Here is an 11,790-nt window from a genome sequence, read left to right as displayed (position 1 = left end):
TCACTTCCTCTCTCACCCCCTCTCTCTTGCCTTCTCCTGCCTGCTCTCTCTCTCTCTCTCTCTCTCTCTCTCTCTCTCTCTCTCTTTCTCTCGTCCCCGCTTTCCCCTTCAACAGAGTGGCTCCAATAAAAGGCGTGATTTGGGAAGGATTCTCGATTTCATGGCTGTTTCTGCTTGCTGGCCAAGCAGCTGCACCCCGCATACTTCTAGCAGCCTACATCAAGTAAACCAACATAAACAGTGTCATTGACTGAGAAAATACTCAAACGCTGGAGCCTATGGTAATATTTCTCACTCAAACCACCTCACTTGCTATGTCTTTTATTATTTCCATTTAGAGGATCAAAGTGGAAAATGCCCAACATTATAAATAACATTTGCTAGCATCATAAAGGATTACCAACAGGAAGCATCCTCCATCCAAAGGTTTTATTCAAGTATATTCAATACTTTGGTTTTTTGATGTGTAGAGTTAGGAAGACACTCTCTGTTGTTTTATAATGTTTTTGAAAAGTAATTGCCTATCTTCCCCACCCATGAACACTTTGAACTGCAATGTCAAACTAGATTTATAAGATATGCCCATTAGTACAGTAATTATATATGCATTGTGAGCACAACTAGTCACTTTATGATTAAATTAAGACCTATTACACCAGTTGGTAAATTATCATCATATGTACCCATGCCTGACACTGATATTGAGGCCAATAACCTATAGATTGATTAGACATAGGCCATAGGTAAGAATTCATTACCATTATTCTTCTTAATTGGGCATAATATGAATCAGATTCATTGTGACTTATTGTTACACCCATAAATTAGCACATCTCTCAACTTTCATGAAATAAGCTTTCTTTTGCAATAGATGACAATTGTTACAGATACCCATAACTCACCAACCTACAGGTAATAAAGAGGAATTCTCATCCCTAGATGAGAGGTCTGTTTCCATGATTGTGGGAAAGGGTGTAGAAGGATTGTAAGAGCCTTAGGCAGTGGATCACTACAATATTAGTAATCTGTTTCTGGATATAAGGTAGTTGCACATATCATTCAAAGCAGTTGAAACAGAATGCACAAGAACTACCCAAGTTCAAACCAGAAAAACTTCTATTATGAAAAGAAGGGGGTGGACATCAAGTCCCACCAGAATCTAGGGAGCATTGGCAATTAATCAATGCTTGATTAGAAAGAGAGAGTTTTCTTTATCAATGCAGTATCTGGAAGGTTGAACATGCTCTAGTGAAAGACCACACCTCCTGTGTATGGGTGACATTATCTACGGTCGATGGTTTTGTTTATTTGTTTGACTTTTAATAGCTATTTGAGTGAATAAGGATGAGGATAAGAATAGGGATAAGTATAAAGATCTGTACATCTGGAGAAATTGGGGAAGATGATGAATAGGTTAAAGGTATATTGTATGAAATTCTTAAAGAACAAACTAGAAAAGGAGGAAAAGATTAATAACTGTACCTTTGCCTTAAAAAACACAAAAATAACAAATATTTGTTGATTATTTAAAGACATCCACACTGAGTTTAAAAATAATCATCATGCTGTAGTGATGAACAAAGAAACTTCAGTTTCAGGAAAGATAAAATCAAATTCGATGCTTCACAAATGTGGGTGCTATATTCATTTTAAATAATGCTTTTATTCTCATCGTCATTGTCATCATTATCATTATCTTATACACACAGCTACCTAATCTGAGCAGAGATATGATACAATAACCATCCTTTCCTTTAGAATGAAATCTAGCATACATTTTCTGGGTTTTTTTTTATAAAGATATTCTGCCACTTTTGAGCTATCTATTGAAAGACTAGTATGCTCTAACAATCTTAAATCTCAAAATTATGTGGACATTCTCATAGCACCAAAGACCATACAGCTGGAAATGCTAAAATATAAAATTCTGTTTTCCTAAGAGACAGAGTATTACTTATGGTGGCTGTGTTGTGAGGTTGTCATTGTTGCTGCTGTTCTTGTTATTTGGTTTAGCTTTTTTTCTATCAAAAATTTCTTTTAACCACATAAAATTTAGACATTTTCTGCCATGAAATTAAGGGTATTGATTAAATGAAGATAAGTATATGAGATTCCCATTTACCCACTTCTCCCTAATATCTTTCTAAATTTATCTGTATTTCCTGTGTGTATTGGAAACTGGTTATATAAAACAACTGGAGAGTTTTAGTTATAACATTTCTGTGGGTGAATGATTGTCATTATCAGTAGAAAGAGAAAAAGAGAAAGGTCAATTCCCCCAAATCAGGTTTTTAAAATATCAATTTTCTGAAAGCAAACTTGCCAAAAAACAATTTGTTGTAGCACTGATTTGAGGACAACAGACTGATGTTTAAATTGTATGTTGCCTCTGTCAGCTTATCATTATGGGCAGGGCAAAGCAGAGACAAACAAACTATTGTTAAATACATTGAGAAGGATCCCAGACAGAAGTGGGACAATGCAAAAAAAAAAAGAGGGTGGGGTGGTATTACAAGAGTCTTTGAAATCGTCTTCCACATTATTCATGGAAAGAAAAGCGAAACAGACCATTAGAACCTCAATCCTAACACAAACTAAAAAGAACTGTAAATGGCAGACTATATGGTTGCCATGAACCACAGGTGCTTTCCAATCGCACCAATGGGTTGCATAACACTCTGCCCACAACCTGGGCAAGAGGTACCTCCCTAATCTGCATCACCACTATCAGCACCTTCCCCAGAGTATATTGTCAGCATCCTCAAGTGAAAGCACACACTTTAAGGTGAAACAGACAGCGTGAATGCAAAGAGCTGCATGGGATACTCCATAGAGCCAGGAACTCACAGTTCCTCTGTGGGGGCATCTAAGTGTGCTGGACCCAAGCAAGATTTATCAACTCCTAGTTTATGGGCTCCAAGTCTACATTCAGGGAGGTTCCCTACCAATCATCATACAGCTGCAGAAGTTCACCAACCAGTGTTTCTAATATCAGACACACACATAACCACACATATGAACACAGATACACACCCACACAAACACACAAGCACACAGGTACACACTTTATTAATTTGCTTTTGGCTGACAATGCTTCCCACAAGAACCATAGACTAAGGGAAATCCTGTACCAAACATGAGAAACTTCCTTTTAAGTGTTCATACGGTAATCCAAGTGACTGTAAAACTATATAGATAATCTCAATAACACTTTTCAGTCTCTTGAGGTTATGTGGGATGTCTTACAGTCTGAAGATGGATGCCCCAATAGTACAGAAAAACTTTGGGTGACTATCTAGGTGGCAAGATGTATCTGTCATATCTAGAACTTTGGAAGTTGCTTAAAATACACTTTCTATTTACTTAAGTAAATTATATCCTTCTAGAATCATTGAAGAGTGAAAAATGGATAGTTATATTTTTCTTTATTATGATAAAGGATGAATTAAATATAAAACTTTAGTCTCACAAGGATAGGATAGATTATAGAATATTTTCCTTATTTACCAAATGTAAATGGACTAAATATTGTAAATATTATTATTTATATCAAGGGATTGGTTGATAACTACTTTGTATATGCAATTTTGCATTGTTAAAATAAAGCTTTCATTTTTATTTAGAGAGAAAAGGGAAAATGTTGTGGGATGTCCTTCTGTATGTGTTGTTTTTATTGGATAATGAATAAAACTGCTTTGGCCAATGACTTAGCAGAGTAAAACCAGGCAGGAAATCTGAATCAAAATAGAGAGAGAAAGAGTAGGTGTAGTCAAAGAGACACCATGCAGCTACTGAAGGAAACAGATGCCAAACAAGAAACTTACTGGCAGGCCACAACCTCATGATGACACATTGATTAAAACAAATGGGTTAATTTAAGATATAAGAGCTAGCTATGAATATACCTAAGCTATTGGCCAAACAATGTTGTAATTAATATAGCTTCTGTTTGATTACTTGTTTCGGGAGCCTGAGAAATGAACAAGAAGTGTCAGATTACATTGAGGTTTGAACACAACAAGCAGTTAAGACATATAATTCAGAAGGTCCCATCTGAATGTGAACTAAAAGCTTCCTTCTTGAAGTTTAGCTACTATGGCCCAAGAAGATGCTATGTAAGTTTCCAGGAGAAAAATGTAATTAAACATTTCTGTGCATCTGCAACACCTATGAGCCAGGACAATTACCAGAATGACTACATAAGGATAAAAGTGCAACTAAGACCTACCTAATTAGACTTAGGGTCCACTCAGTGGTAAGAAAATTACACAAGGTACTGTAATCTTAATCAAGCTTCCCAGGTGCTAGTCATGTCATAGAACTTAGAAAAGAATCTACTACCACCACCTTACTAGATTAGCACAATTCCTTACTACATTCTAAGTCTTATCCTCATACCACTGGAAAGTGCCACTCCATCATTCCTCATCAAAGAAGTTTCTCTTTACAGCAACTGAATACGTAACAGAGACCAATGAGCCATGGAAGCCTAGCTCCCAAGGATGTATCTACATCATAGTCCTGCATTATGGTTCAGAGATTATTTCAAGTAGATTTTAAGAGACAGAACAACAGTTTCCCCTAGAAATGGCTATGTAAATAAGACTATAATAATATCAGTTCATCTGTTACCATGAAGGGTGAAATGTTTACCATCCCTAGAAATAGAAATACAGAGTAATATGGTTGAAATTACATACAGACCACCAACAAAAATGCATGTGTGTGTTTGCACATGTGCATACAAACAAAAACCATTTGTTTATGTTGTTGTAGAATATTATTATTTTAAGTTCTGTTACTTTTGTTTCTGCTTTGGAACATTTGGTTAATGATGCAAAGATGTGTTTGATTAAGTAAAATTCACCTAAGGTCAGTAGGCTGAGTCAGCAACTAGCTAACAGGTAGTGGTAGGGAGGAGCCAGGTGGGGAAGGGTTTTTAAGGCGAGATCAGAGAAAGCAAGAGGGTTTCTGGAGAGTCAGTAGAAGGAGAGGAGGGAAGCAACTTGCTATTCAGTCTCTCTGAGGAGCAGAATTTCATCTCAACTTTTGACTCTTGACTTCTTTAGAGGGACAGACATTTAGATAAGCTGCATTCTTAGCTTCAAAAGTGTCTATGCCTGAAGGAAGAGAATTAACTCAGGCTTCAGCACTTGTGGATTAACTGTTGCTTCAGCAGAAATGCAGTTGCTAATAGGACAACTATTGAATAAAAGGCAGCAACAATTTAAAAAGAGGACAGGACAATAATTTATATATAAATTATATATAATATAATATTATAATAATAATATAATATAATAATATAAAATTATTTATTTATATATAAATAAATTGTGTGTGTGTCTATTTATGTATATTAATATATTTGTGTATATTTATATATTTCTAAAGATGTATGTATACATGTATATCTAAATCAAATAATAAAAAGAAAGGCGCTATCACCTTGACTGGGGGCACATAGGAAGAGATTGAGAAAGGGTAAGAAAGAAGAGCTCGAGAGGTAAAATTGGGGGAGGAGTGAGACAATTCTATTTCAACTCAAATCATTAAAAATGTGCTTTCTTTGTAGTTGAGTTTTCCGCAAATTGCAAGTCACAAGCACTTGAAAACAGTTTTGATCTGATAATTTTTCTTATGCCTTCTAAATTGATACAATTTCATGAACTTTATATGCATAACATATTTTTGAAGTATAAATGCATTTGGAAATGACTAATTTAGCTAATTAAATTAAATTTGCATTACATCATAGTTTTATCATGATGATAAAACAATATCTTTTTTAGCGTTTTCAGAAAATTTTCAGAAAATTGACCAATAAAAAATAACTCTGATATTCATAAATGAAAACATTATTAAGAAAATGCTACCAAAACAAAATCAGTAACATAGTCCCAATATTATCTGCCATAGTCCAATGGGCTCTACCCAGAGATTAAAGAATGATCCAGAATATGTGGATTTGATGACAAACAATGTGATGTGTGGGTTAACAGGATAAAAGGCACAAATCTGCATCCTCTCAATTAGTGTTTGAAAATTTGAATAGAGAATGTTTCTTTAACATTAATTAGTTGATAACTTGTTTCCTTTCTGTTTATAGTGATAGATGAGACAGCATTTAGAATTCTTGTGTTTGAAGGAACTCTTTCTTTGTATTTGATGAGGAAAGTTAAAGAATCTGTGAATTTTTGATATGGGAATAAATTAAAGAAATAAGAGCACCATTGACTGGGAAAACAGAAATGGAAAAAAGTTATAAGCAGAATTAATTTTTAGTGTTTTTCTTTTAAATCAAGATTTTAATCTTTTGCTTTGTTTTTCTTTCTTTGAGAAACAAAAAATAGTTTTGCTTTCATTGTGTGATGCTGTGTATGAAGAGAACAAACTAAACAACAGATAGTAGTTTATACTCAGATGTATTACATTCCTTAGCTTCACAGTCCATAGTTTTAAGTATGTTTTTCTGATTCACCAATAGACTAAATTACAATATTTTTAAGAATTAAAGTCTTAGATGTTGAAAAATGATAGTCATATGTCTTCACTTTTTAAATATATGTAACAAAATTATGCTCAATTGTCATGAAAATGTGAGCTCCAACTTATAATTTAAAACAACAGAACTATGTTTCCCATCCTCTAAGATTCATTTGACTCAAAGGGGAGTCTATCTTCTTCCTCAGGATACAGGGTCCCTCCACTTGCTGAAGGTACCTCTATCTGAGAACTGTGTCACTTCAACAAGCATGCAGTAACAGGACACATCTACTCAAAGGTTTGAAAAGGAAAGTTTCTGAGTGTGTGTGTGAATGTATGTGCATTACATGTGTGTAGGTGCTTTTGGAGGCCATAAGACTCAGGTGCCTTGGAACTGAAGCCACAAACAGTTCTGAACAACAACATATGGGTACTGGGAAGCAAACCTTGAATCCTTTGAAAGAAGATTAACTCCTCTTAACTCCAGTTCATGTCTCCAGCCACTATTTAAATATCTCAAACAAGAGTTTTGTCTTCAATCATTGATGAAACTAACCAAATAGCACATGCACATGCACACACACACAAACACACACACACACGCAAATTTGAGAAAAGTTATTTATACACCAATAAAAAGATAAAATATTTTGAACACAGTTTGCTATACCACTGTACAGACACGATTAGCCTGATGAACCTCAAGACACTGAAAATATTCCTCCTACTTGACAGTATTTGGTTAAATAAAAGGCATAAAACACTCAATCAGATGTAATTATACTCATTTAAGAAATCTTTATACAGATGTACACTAAAAATATTCTTCAACAAATGTTGACTCAATAAAATTTTCCATAATTCCATCAGTTTTATTCAACTCAAAATTCATTTATGCATCTGAATGCATCATAACATTAGTCTTCACATTTTATAGCCCATCACATAAGTGACAAAAGTGCTATATACAGAGAGCCACTTATGCAAAATTGCACCCCTTAAGGACAGCATTATTAGAACCGGGCATAGTGGCTCATTTACCTCCCAAGAATGGACAAGAGCTAAATTCAGTGCTCAGTACTAAAGAATCATACTATAAGGATGTTTGAGACTTTGAAAGAAACTTGCTAAAACATAAAAAATTAAGTGAATAAATGGAATAATAAAACTGGTTTTCTTGCTTAACAATTTTTATTATTGGAGTAAACACTATTTAAAATGTTTATATATATATATATATATATATATATATATATATATACTTTTCATCTAAATTGTGATGTTTGGTAATCATTTTTCATAATTAATGGACATAATAATTCACCAAGTACAAATACATACAAATCGCTTAAAATTATTAAGGTTAATACTTGATGTGAGATTCCCCTCTGTATGCTGTGGTTATCATTAATGAATAAAGAAAACTGCCTGAAGCCTATAGCAGGTCAGAACAAAGCTGGGCAGGGAAAACTAAACTGAAAGCTGGAAGAAAGAAGGTGGAGTCAAGGAGATACCATGTAGCTGCCACCAGGAACCGATGAGCCAGAACCTTGCTGGTAAACCACAGTCATGTGGTGATATGCAGATTAATAGAAATGGGTTAAATTAAGATGGAACAGATAGCCAATAAGAAGCTAGAGCAAATAGGTCAAGCAATGATTTAAATAATATTGTTTCTGTGAGATTATTTAGGGTCTAAGCTGCTGGGAACAAACAAGCAGCTTCCTACAAAAAAATTTGTGCTCCAATAAGGTTGACTAAACCCACATAAAACATGACAAAGCATAAAAAGTAATTATTGATGCTAAAGAACAGATTTTAGCAAGGCTTCACACAATGGCTCCTTTAAGAGAGGTTTTCCTGATTCAGCCTTAGCAGAAAACCAAACAAAACAAAGTGTGGTTTTAAAAGGGCAGCTTCCTGGTCTATGCTGCCAGTACAAATTCTGACTCTTTCAGGAGGCCAAGTACATGAATGGGGTTTGTTGGCAGTTTGCTGCAAATTACTTGGTGGCAGCATGGGCCAACTGGTTACCAGAATTGAGGTGGTAAGCAGGGCTCCCACTAGGCAGTCTCAGAAACAGTGAATGTATCTCCACCAAGTTGGACTGGGTGGAGCAAGGAGGCATGTCCTTGTTGGCCCTAGCCACACCTGCATAACATTTTAAGAAGCAGTCCTGGTCAGAAAAAAATTATAAAACACCTAAAGACAAATTCAGATTTAAAAAAAAAAGAACTCTAAATGGGTCATAGTGTTGGATAAATGTACATAGGCTTGGAAGAGATAAGAAAAAAAGTATAAAGAGTTATAAAAAGAAGTAAATGGCTTTTTAAAAAATAAAACAAAGTCTTTAATGAGACAGAGTAAAATTGTAGAAAAAGTAATAGTAATAAAAAAAATAAGGCACATAAAGGTGGAATATACACAGAGAGTCTGTATTATGCATATTATTGTGTTTTCTTTGAAATTTTTGACTTCAGAGAGACATTTGATTCTGCGGAATACTAAGCTAAACCAACATATATGTTTTGAAGGTCTCTTGACATCAAAATTATATCCTAAGGATATGTTGCTTTGAAAAAGAGGTTGTTTTTTTGTTTCCACAGAAGATGAGAACCTATGTATCTCTTACAGACTAAAGCCCCCCAAAAGGTCACCATGAACACCCCCAATAATTATTTCACCCAACAAAAAGCAGAAAGCAGTTTGGAGCCCATATTCTCAAATATTGTTTATAATTTTTTTTTACATTTAAAGGGGCTATGCTATAGAGAACTGCATTGGTATATATTTTGGTTTATTGATACAAATTTAAAGTCAATTTTGTTATATGTATATTTCTGTTCTTGATTAAGGTATTGTGTTTATGCATCTCATTTAAAAATGTAATGTATAAATAAGAAATATAGGTTAATAGATAATCATATATAATAGTCAAGCTTGTAATCATGTTAGTTAGGTTTCCTACATAGAGAGAGATATATTTCACTTAGGTAATCTTCAAATCTCTCAAAGACTACAGAATATGGCATTTAAATTGTTCTAAAAATTTAGGACTTTTCTTGATAGTGAGACACATCTGCCCTTTGCAGCACTAATCTGCTTCAAGACAATGATGGGAATTAAAGAGGCTCCTTATGGAGTTTGTCAACCATCTGGGTAAGAAACTGCTCTTGTCTGAACTGCTTGATGTTATACTGTATGAACTGGACATGCAGGACATACAGAGAAATGACTGCTGAAGTTTCCTAAACCAGCTGGAACAGTCTTTGAAATTTCCTGCTTAATGGAAAAGTTTGTCAGGTACTATGGGCCTATAGGCTGAAGATGGATCCTGCAACATTACAGAAGACCTTAGGTAACTGTCCAGGCAGTGAGAGGTCTCTGTCAATTCTAGAGTTTTGGAAGTTGCTTATAATGCACTTTCTGTTTACTTAGGTAATTCTGGAGTCTTTGATAGAGTTGAAGAATAAATAGTTATAGTTTTCCCTAGTTATGATAAAAGATAAAGTAGATATAAACATTGTAACTAATTCTAGCTTGATATCTGTCTTGTTATATATAATTTTACTATGTTAAAGTTAAAATCTTCCTTTTTACTTAGACTGAAAAGGGGAGGTAAAGTGGGATTCTCCTGCTGTGATACCATTAATGAATAATGAAAAATGCTTTGAGCCTATAGCAGAGCAGAACAGAACTGGGAGGAGAAAGAAGGTAGAGTCAAGGAGATGCCATGTAGCTGCCACTGGGAACAAATGAGCCAGAACCTTGCTGGTAAGCCACAGCCACGTGGTGATAAACAGATTAGTAGAAATGGGTTAAATTGATATGTTAGAGCTAGCCAATAAGAAGATAGAGCCATAGGCCAAGCAGTGATATAAATATTAGAGTCTCTGTGTGATTATTTGGGGTCTGAGCTGTTGAGAACAAACAAGCATCCTCTTACAACAAATACTCTTGGTTTTTAAAAGGTATTACTGTTTAATGAAGTTATGCTCTTCAGGAAAAACAGCAACTTATTTTTATGACATTTAATGATTTATTGATCACTAGCAAAATATCATGTTTGTCTTTATTATGGCATTTTTTAGAGCTTCACAACAAACTATGATGAGGTAATGCTTGTCACGTCTTAGATCCAGCAATGTAGCTATGCAGCCAGCAATGCATATATGGGCATCTCCTACCTTGATAAATTAATAGGTATGGAGCAATTCAAAGTTTTTTTCAACTATAAAAATCAAAGAAAATCATTTTTCTTTACTTTAATTGTTAATAAAACATAGATAAAGGTTATTTCAATGCTACTGAATATGATAAAAATCACATTTTATTAAAGCATTATATTTCAGATGTGTTACTGTGTATAATGTCTGTTGGCTTGGTTAATATTATATTAAATATATAAAGTATGCCAAAATACTGTAGTTTCTTAATAAAAAAGGAACAATTTAAATTCACATAACTGAAATATTTGCCCAAATCTTATGTATTTTTTTATTAACCAATGTTAAAAATGAGGTTTGACCTAAGATTTTAATAAGTATCTAAATTCTTAAAAAGAAGATGAAGGTTGATCATTCATTTCAGAAATCTTTTCCATAGAAACAAATAGACATTTGCTGACCTGGTACTGAAGAAGTTAGCAAATCGATCCCACAACTCATAAAGAGGTGGACACCCTGAAGAGAACACGATTAAAATAATTTATCTTGTTTGTGAACTTGACTGAATTGAGATCTGTTCGGAGATTTAATAAAGCACCACTCTGGACATGTGTATGAGGGTATCTCTAGTAATTATTGGCAACCAATAAGAAGACACTGAGGGAATAAGATCTGCACTGTGTGGGCCACATTAAGAAGTCAGACAGGAGGCCTTACAGAACAAAACTGAAAGTAGAGGGTGGCATTCTCTTGAGAGATCTGTCCTCTTTCACTGTGGTCTGCTTCCTGCTCACAAAAGAACAATTGTCTTCTAGCATACTCTTCTGCCACAGTTTTCTTCATCAGCACAGCCTAGGACCAAGACAGTAATTTCAGGTAGAATTGAAGAGTTTGGCATCACAAGTCATATCAAGCCTACCTTTAGCTTATTTTATTTAATTGATTCTGTCTTTACAATGAAAACTGGCAGAGTAATTATGTGAGAAAATTAAATTACATAGGTGTTGTTAGTGACATGAACTTTGAGACAACTAGAAAAATCAAGATTCAGTTTGGAAGTACATTTTATTTCACAGCTAAGAAACAGCTGGTAATGTCATGTAGAGTTTGACCACAAAAATAAGAAGATTGGAAGGAG

This window comes from Myodes glareolus, chromosome 16 (genome assembly GCF_982192425.1).
Source record: "Myodes glareolus chromosome 16, mMyoGla1.1, whole genome shotgun sequence".
In the NCBI taxonomy this organism is placed as follows: domain Eukaryota; kingdom Metazoa; phylum Chordata; class Mammalia; order Rodentia; family Cricetidae; genus Myodes; species Myodes glareolus.
The sequence above is the reverse complement of the archived record's forward strand: the minus strand, read 5'-3'. Positions refer to the sequence as shown.